Here is a 7,855-nt window from a genome sequence, read left to right on the forward strand (position 1 = left end):
CGCAGTTTGGTCAAACTCATGCTGGTAGCTTCGAGAACACTGTCCAACCATCTCGTCCTCTGTCGTCCCCTTCTCCTTGTGGCCTCCATCTTTCCCAACATCAGGGTCTTTTCCAGGGCGTCTTCTCTTCTCATGAGGTGGCCAAAGTATTGGAGCCTCAGCTTCACGATCTGTCCTTCCAGTGAGCACTCAGGGCTGATTTCCTTCAGTTTGATCTTCTTGCAGTTTTTCTGCAAGAATTTATCTGATTTCCTTCAGTTTGATCTTCTTGCAGTCCATGGGACTCTCAAGTGTCTCCTCCAGCACCATAATTCAAAAGCATCCATTCTTCGGTGATTAGCCTTCTTTATGGTCCAGCTCTCACTTCCATACATCACTACTGGGAACACCATAGCTTTAACTATACGGACCTTTGTTGGCAAGGTGATGTCTCTGCTTTTTAAGATGCTGTCAAGGTTTGTCATTGCTTTTCTCCCAAGAAGCAGGCGTCTTTTAATTTCGTGGCTGCTGTCACCATCTGCAGTGATCATGGAGCCCAAGTAAGTAAAATCTCTCACTGCCTCCATTTCTTCTCCTTCTATTTGCCAGGAGGTGATGGGACCAGTGGCCCTGATCTTCGTTTTTTTTATGTTGAGCTTCAGACCATATTTTGCGCTCTCCTCTTTCACCCTCATTAAAAGGTTCTTTAATTCCTCCTCACTTTCTGCCATCAAGGTTGTGTCATCTGCACATGGGCTTCAGCAACTGAGCTCTTTGATGCAAGCACCTTTGGTGCCCTGAAATTCTGGCTCAGTGTGTTAGTTGCGATTTGACCTTCTACTTAATTAAAATGTGACAAGTGTAAACTGCAGCCTTAAAGCTTGGTACAATGGTGGGAGTGTTGCAAAATAAAAATTTACTTTAAACAAACAGGACGGGTCAAGAAAAGGTTCCTGCTAGTTCTGAGAAAATGATGTATTTGCCCTCTATTCTTTACCCAGCAACCTTTGAGAGCGTCTGATGCTGACAATTCCACCGAACTCAGTTCTGCGGGTGGCAAAGCTTCTATATTGAAATCTATGGAACCCAAGAACCATTCCTCGTGCACGGTTCCTTCCACTTGGTCCCAATGCAACACCAGCAGCGTATTTGCTTGGAAATCGCCCTGCATTTAGCCGCCTCCTCCACCCCAGATTTGTAGGGAATTCCCCTGTCATTCTTAGTAACTAAACAACAACAACAACCACATATCTGTGAACACGTTTGCCAAGTTCATCTGAGGAAGCTTGCCAACATTCCTCAGATGAAAATAGGGACATTTCTCACTCCCCCCGCCAACTGACCCTCCTTGACCCTTCCATCTTTTGTCACCCCCCAGAGCATTTATACCACCCTTATACCAACGACACACAGTCCTGAGAAAACACATTAATTCTGATTTTATTTTACGCTATGCTGTTCTTTGGTAGATTTACAAAAGGGAAAACACACACCAATCAATAAATTTTAGAAGGAAACAAAATTAGATGCAGATGCACAAAGCATTGAAGACAAAATAAAATAAAATAAAATAAAATAAAGACTCCTTGTGCTCCACTCCCCCTTTCTTCCCACCCTGGGGGCTCTGCCCTCTGCCTGCCCCCCCAGAGCATGGGGCTGGGCTGTGGTGGTTGCAGCCCAAGGGAGGAGGCAGGCAGCAGTAGCCATGGAGAAGCCATGGAGGGCATGCAAGTTATTCATCCTGTATGTTTTACCCATTGGCTCAGCAGCCTTGTCTGCACCAACCCGTTGAATATCTCAGAAATCTGCGTCTAGGGTGAATCCTAAATGCAGGAATCTTTATTTTTTTCTTCTTTTTTTAATATAAATTTTTATTGATTTTCCAAACACATAATAAAAACAAACAATACACAAAACAAAGACATACAAACATATAAACATGTATAATTTCATAATCTTATTTTCATACACCTTACTTCCCGGACTTCCCCATACCTCCCCTTTTCTGCATCCTTGTTTTACATTTCTTCAGCAACTCCTCCAATTAACTAATTATTTAATTCACTTTCATTAGATTCTTTTTTCTTTAAGTTATTGATTACACCTGCAATTCTCTATTTCTTAATTCCTTAACATCTTAACACTCCTCAATTTTACAGCAATTTTTAAGATATATTTTAAATTTCTTCCAGTCTTCTTCCACTGTCTCTTTCCCCTGGTCACGGATTCTGCCGGTCATCTCTGCCAGTCCCATATAGTCAATCACCTTCGTCTGCCATTCTTCCAGAGTGGGTAGTTCTTGTGTCTTCCAATACTTTGCCAAAAGAATTCTTGCTGCTGTAGTAGCATACATGAAAAACGTCCTATCCTTCCTTGACACCAATTGGCCAACCATGCCCAGGAGAAAAGCCTCAGGTTTCTTAGGAAAGGTCCACTTAAGGACTTTCTTGATTTCATTATAGATCATTTCCCAAAAGGCTTTAATCTTCGGGCAGGTCCACCAAAGGTGATAAAAGGTACCTTCAGTCTCATTACATTTCCAGCATTTATTGTTGGGCGAATGGTAAATTTTTGCAAGCTTGACTGGGGTCATGTACCACCTGTAAATCATTTTCATTATGTTCTCTCTTAAGGCATTACATGCCGTAAACTTAACACCGGTGGTCCATAACTGTTCCCAGTCAGCAAACATAATGTCATGACCAATGTCTTGTGCCCATTTAATCATAGCTGATTTCACCGTTTCATCCTGTGTATTCCACTTCAACAGCAAATTATACATTCTTGACAAGTTCTTAGTATTGGGTTCTAACAGTTCTGTTTCTAATTTTGACCTCTCCATCTGGAAGCCTATTTTCCTGTCCTGTTTAAATATCTCATTTATCTGAAGGTAATGCAACCAGTCTCGTACCTTGGACTTTAATTTCTCATAACTCTGTAATTTAACTTTTTCACCATTTTGTTCTAAAATTTCACAATATTTTGGCCATTTAGACTCCATATTAAGTTTTTTCACCTCTTTAGCTTCCATTGGTGACAACCACCTGGGAGTTTTACTTTCCAATAAATCTTTATACCGCATCCAAACATTGTATAATGCTTTCCTAACAATATGGTTTTTGAAACCTTTATGCAATTTTACCTTGTCATACCATATATATGCATGCCAGCCAAATCTATTATCAAACCCTTCCAGATCCAAAATGTCTGTATTCTCAAGAAGCAGCCAATGTTTCAACCAGCAAAAAGCTGCCGATTCATAGTAGAGTCTTAAGTCCGGCAGGGCAAACCCCCCCCTCTATCTTTTGCATCAGTTAAAATCTTAAATTTTATTTTGGGCTTTTTGCCCTGCCAGACAAATTTAGATATGTCTTTCTGCCACTTCTTGAAACAGTCTATCCTAAATGCAGGAATCTTTAAACTGGCGCTGGATTCTGATCGGGCATCACTGTCTTTCCACCATGTTGCTACAGCAAGATGAGCCTTTCTTCCCCTGGTAGCAAAATCCAATTAAATCCTTGATAGTGTCCATCTATAAGCCCAGATGTCAAAGCTTAATGCCAGATGGAGTCCGAAATGATGTTAAGTAGCACAGAGAACAGCGCAATTTCCTAAATGAAACACTTAACCCCTTGAGTCACATCAGTCGGTGGAGTGCAGCAGCCTTTGATAATGGCCTTCAAACAAAATGGAGAATTACCGAAAACCGTTAATGAGAACTCCAGTTACATAACCGTCTGGCAGCCCTGAGGGAGGGCAAAGTGGGGTGTGGGACTAAAGTGGGATGGTGGGACAAGGAAGGGAGAAGCCCCCTCTCTGGAAAGAGCAATTGGTCCTTCTCCTGCCAGCCTGTTGGATGGGAGGAAGCAAGAGAAGGAGAAAACAGAAAACAAGAGAGAAAAGGGATGGTTCTACCCTCTCTGGGCTCTGGTCTCAACCACAGCAGGCTCTGGACTACCCAAGGCATGTGGGCCCCAAGGAAATGACACCCTCGATAATAATGCAAAAGGTTTCTCATCACTATTGTATGCTACTGGCTTCCAGAGCAGCTCCTGATCATAGCTGTCAACCGTCCCTTATTTGGCGGGAAACTCCCTTATCCCAGCGCTGTGTCCCGCTGATGTCCCTTATTGATGATGTCCCTTAAATTTCCCGGGTTTCAAAGGAAGCAGCTCCTCTCCCTCCCTCCCTGCCGGCCAGGGAGGAGAGAGGCTCCAACTGTGTTGCTTGGCTGCGTTGCTCACCCAAAAAGGAGTCTAAGAACGACTGGGGGGGTGGAGCTTGCATGCCTTGTGCCGATCAAATCGGCCGCGTTGCCTGGGGACTCGCCTTTGCTCAGCGCTTCCCAGCGGAGAGGTGACGGTGGTTTTCCTTGCTGCATCCCCTTTGCTGGGTTGCTGCGCTGTGGGAACCACCGCTTGAGGCTTCGTTTGGCTGCTGGCTGGGCTTTCTGCCTTTGGCTCGGAGGGTCTCAGAAGTTGAACATACCTGTGCCCGGAAAATCCCTTATTTTGGCTGTCGATCCCTTATTTTTGAGGCTGCTGGTCCCTTATTTTCAAATCTGTAAGTTGACAGCTATGCTCCTGATGTTCCCCACTCCCAATATGCTTGCAACTGAATATGCTCACCAACTACGGCTGGGTCACCTAGGCTACATTTGAAGTAACATATTCAGGGCCGGCCCACCCATGAGGCAAGGTGCCTCAGGCAACAGGATCTACACATAGGGTTGCCACTTGTCCTGTATAATACAGAGTAGGCCCCTTTCCCCTCTGCAATGCCCTTTGAATCCCACTTCCTGCTTGTTCCCAAAGTAGATCTTTATCCCCGCACCCGGTTCCCAATGTATAGGTTCCTTCACCCCTTCCACCCAAGATGGGGAAGGCGCCATTTTGTCGTTCGCCTCGGCTGCCAAAATATCTTGGGCCAGCCATGAACCTATTGATCCCTCACTTGTTAGACTGGGATCTAGGGCAGGGAGATAGTTGAGCCAGAGCCTTCATGGCTCCGTGGCTGGAGCTGAGATTTTAATTGCATTGTCGGAAGAGTCCGCTTTGGTTATTTTAGCCTAAAGAGCCTGAGTGTCTAACCTTTTTCAGAAACGGAAAAAAGAATTGAGAATGAACAAGTTGATATGTCTACGCTATCATTTCACCCCTTGTAACAACTAATTATGTCAGAAGAACAGGATGAAAGGAGCCTGAATGTCTGAACAGCTGGTCCTTTTTTCTTGCCTGCTAGAATGGGAGACAGGGAAACACATTTTTGAGGCTTACTTAATTCAAGGGTGAGGGAAGCTGTCTTGATAAAATAATATTGGATGCTTGATTGTGGAAACCTCTCCCCTCGCCCCCTGGTGATGTAAGGCTAGAGAGGATTCTGGTAATCTTTTACTATTTTTCAGGCTTTTAAAGATAAGTTTTCAACTGGAACTGATGGAGAGTGTTTATGAAGTAAACCCCTTTCCAATCAGATCTATATATCTGTGTATCAAATACAGTACAGCCCAAGGAAATGTTTATTAACCTATGTCTCTGGGGAAAAAATGTTACTCAAAATCGGAGCAAATTGATACTCCAGACGGCTTGGCAATTCAAAGAGTAATTCAGTGAGGGGATGGCTAGAGAACAGCACTGGAAAGGGTTACAAACCAACTGCTTTTGCCATTCAGCCCAAAAAAGGATTTTTGCACCTGCTTTTTGCAAGTTGCCCAATTCATGATCACATCAATAGTCACTTGCAGAGGTTCCATGTTCCCTTGCCCCACCTTGTGGCCAAGACTAGGTAATTTCATGTAAACCCAACTGGCTTTAAAAACAACAAAAAAATTGCCTTCATATACTCTGCAGGATTGCTGTAGGAGTTCAGCCTAACACTTGCAAGATACACCACATAAAATGGTTTTAGTCCATCCAGTATGCTATTAACTAGGTACCGGAAGATCACAAAGCCGAGTTCTGGATTCCAAAGGGCAGAACTGCCGATTCCAACATTAATTACAATTAATTTGAGGGTGCGGATTTGAGGGTGCAGATGTTATACTGAAATCATGCTGGCGAGACCTTCTGGAATAATTCTTACCATGTTTATTACAAGATAGTATATATACTGGTACACTGATCATGAAGAGTTTTGCAACCTACTGTTATGTGAGTTTTCTTTTTTGTACCTTGTAAAAATAATATACCATTTTGTTCATTTCTATACAATTTTGGCAATCAATAAAACGTTACATTTAATTTTAAAAAATCAGAGACCTTGAATCAAAACCACTGTTGTAAATGTTGACAACGGAGTGCAACAGATTTGTAAAAAGTTGTCAAATTAAACAGAACAAACACTTGGTTCTTCTTGTAAATTCAGCAGTGTAAACGGGTTTTGATGGATGCAATAATGGAATACTGAACGGTATAGTTTTTGTAAAATATGCAGGGATTTATGATATGTAAAACGAACCATGGAAAGAGGAGAAGAAGTCATTGATAAGGATGTAAAATGAGTATTCTAAATTGTAATATATATAATATAGCTTGGGTTTTTCTTCTATTTTTTGTCCTCCCGTTTGTTTTGAGCTGCTCTTATTTTAGCTGCCGGGGGGAAAGGAGGGTTATAAATAAATATCTTCCTCCTCTTCATCGCCTTCACTCTCAGAACCCCACACTGTCGGGGTGCATAGCTGTCAACCGTCCCATATTTGGCGGGAAACTCCCTTATCCCAGCGCCGTGTCCCGCTGCTGTCCCTTATTGATGATGTCCCTTAAATTTCCCGGGTTTCATGCTCGCCCGGCTCGGGAGGAAAGCAGCGGCTCGGGGTCCTCCGCCGCAAGAGAGCGAGCGTGCACGAGCTGCCGCATCTCCGTCTCTTCCTTTTCCCCCTCAGGGGCGCGTTGTAAGGAGACGGGTGGCGGCGGGTGGCCAGGCAGCCCCTCTCTTGCGAGACTTCCGCCGTGCTGCCAGGGGAAGCCGGAGGCAGCAGCAGCGGCGGCTGAGGAGGCGGCCTGAGGGAGGAGGAAGAGGAGGGGATGGGGAGGGACGCAGAAGGGGAGTGTTTCAGGGCCGCGGTGGCGCCGCAACCACCTCATGCCGGGCTCGCGGGCAGCGTGGGCAAGAGTCTCTCTCCCTCCCTCCCTCTCTCTTGGGCGGGGAAGGGCCGATGGAACTCCTTGCACCAGGACGATGGCAGCCCCAACGTGCTGCTTAGCATCCCCTCCAACCAGTGCAGCATCTTAATGTAGTGATTTCCCCCTCTGCATCCCTTTCATAACTCCATTTTTATAAATCATTTGTCCATCCACAGTTCACATTTTTACTACAAGTTTTCTGTCAATGTATGTAACTCTTGACAATAGCTTTTCAACTAAATTATAAACTTTCCCCATTCTGTATTAAAGAGGTCCTCTTCCTGGTTTCTAATTCTGCCTGTAAGCTTTGCCATCTCGAGGTCGTTCATCAGTTTTGTCTGCCCCTCTTCTTTGGTGGGAGTTGTAGACCCTTAGGATCATCTAGTCCAACCCCCTGCAAAACACAGTCAGTGGCAGCCAAAGCAGCATGGCTCCATCAGTGGTGGATTTATGTATAAGCTAAGCCCAAATCCCTTATTTTGGCTGCTGATCCCTTATTTTCGAGGCTGCTGGTCCCTTATTTTCAAATCTGTAAGTTGACAGCTATGCCGGGGCGGGGGTGGACTAGATGACCCATGGGACCCCTTTCCCCTTTCTGAACGATTCCACGAGAAGGGGGCGGGGCTCTATGTGGAACGTCCAGCCTCGGCGTGCGCGCATGCGCACGCCCCAGCCCTTTCTCGCGCATGCACCCTCACGGTTCCCTCCCTCCCTTCCCCCCGCCCACCGCGCTTCCGAAATCTCGAAATGGGGCC

The sequence above is a fragment of the Podarcis muralis genome, chromosome 6, assembly GCF_964188315.1.
Source record: "Podarcis muralis chromosome 6, rPodMur119.hap1.1, whole genome shotgun sequence".
NCBI lineage: Eukaryota > Metazoa > Chordata > Lepidosauria > Squamata > Lacertidae > Podarcis > Podarcis muralis.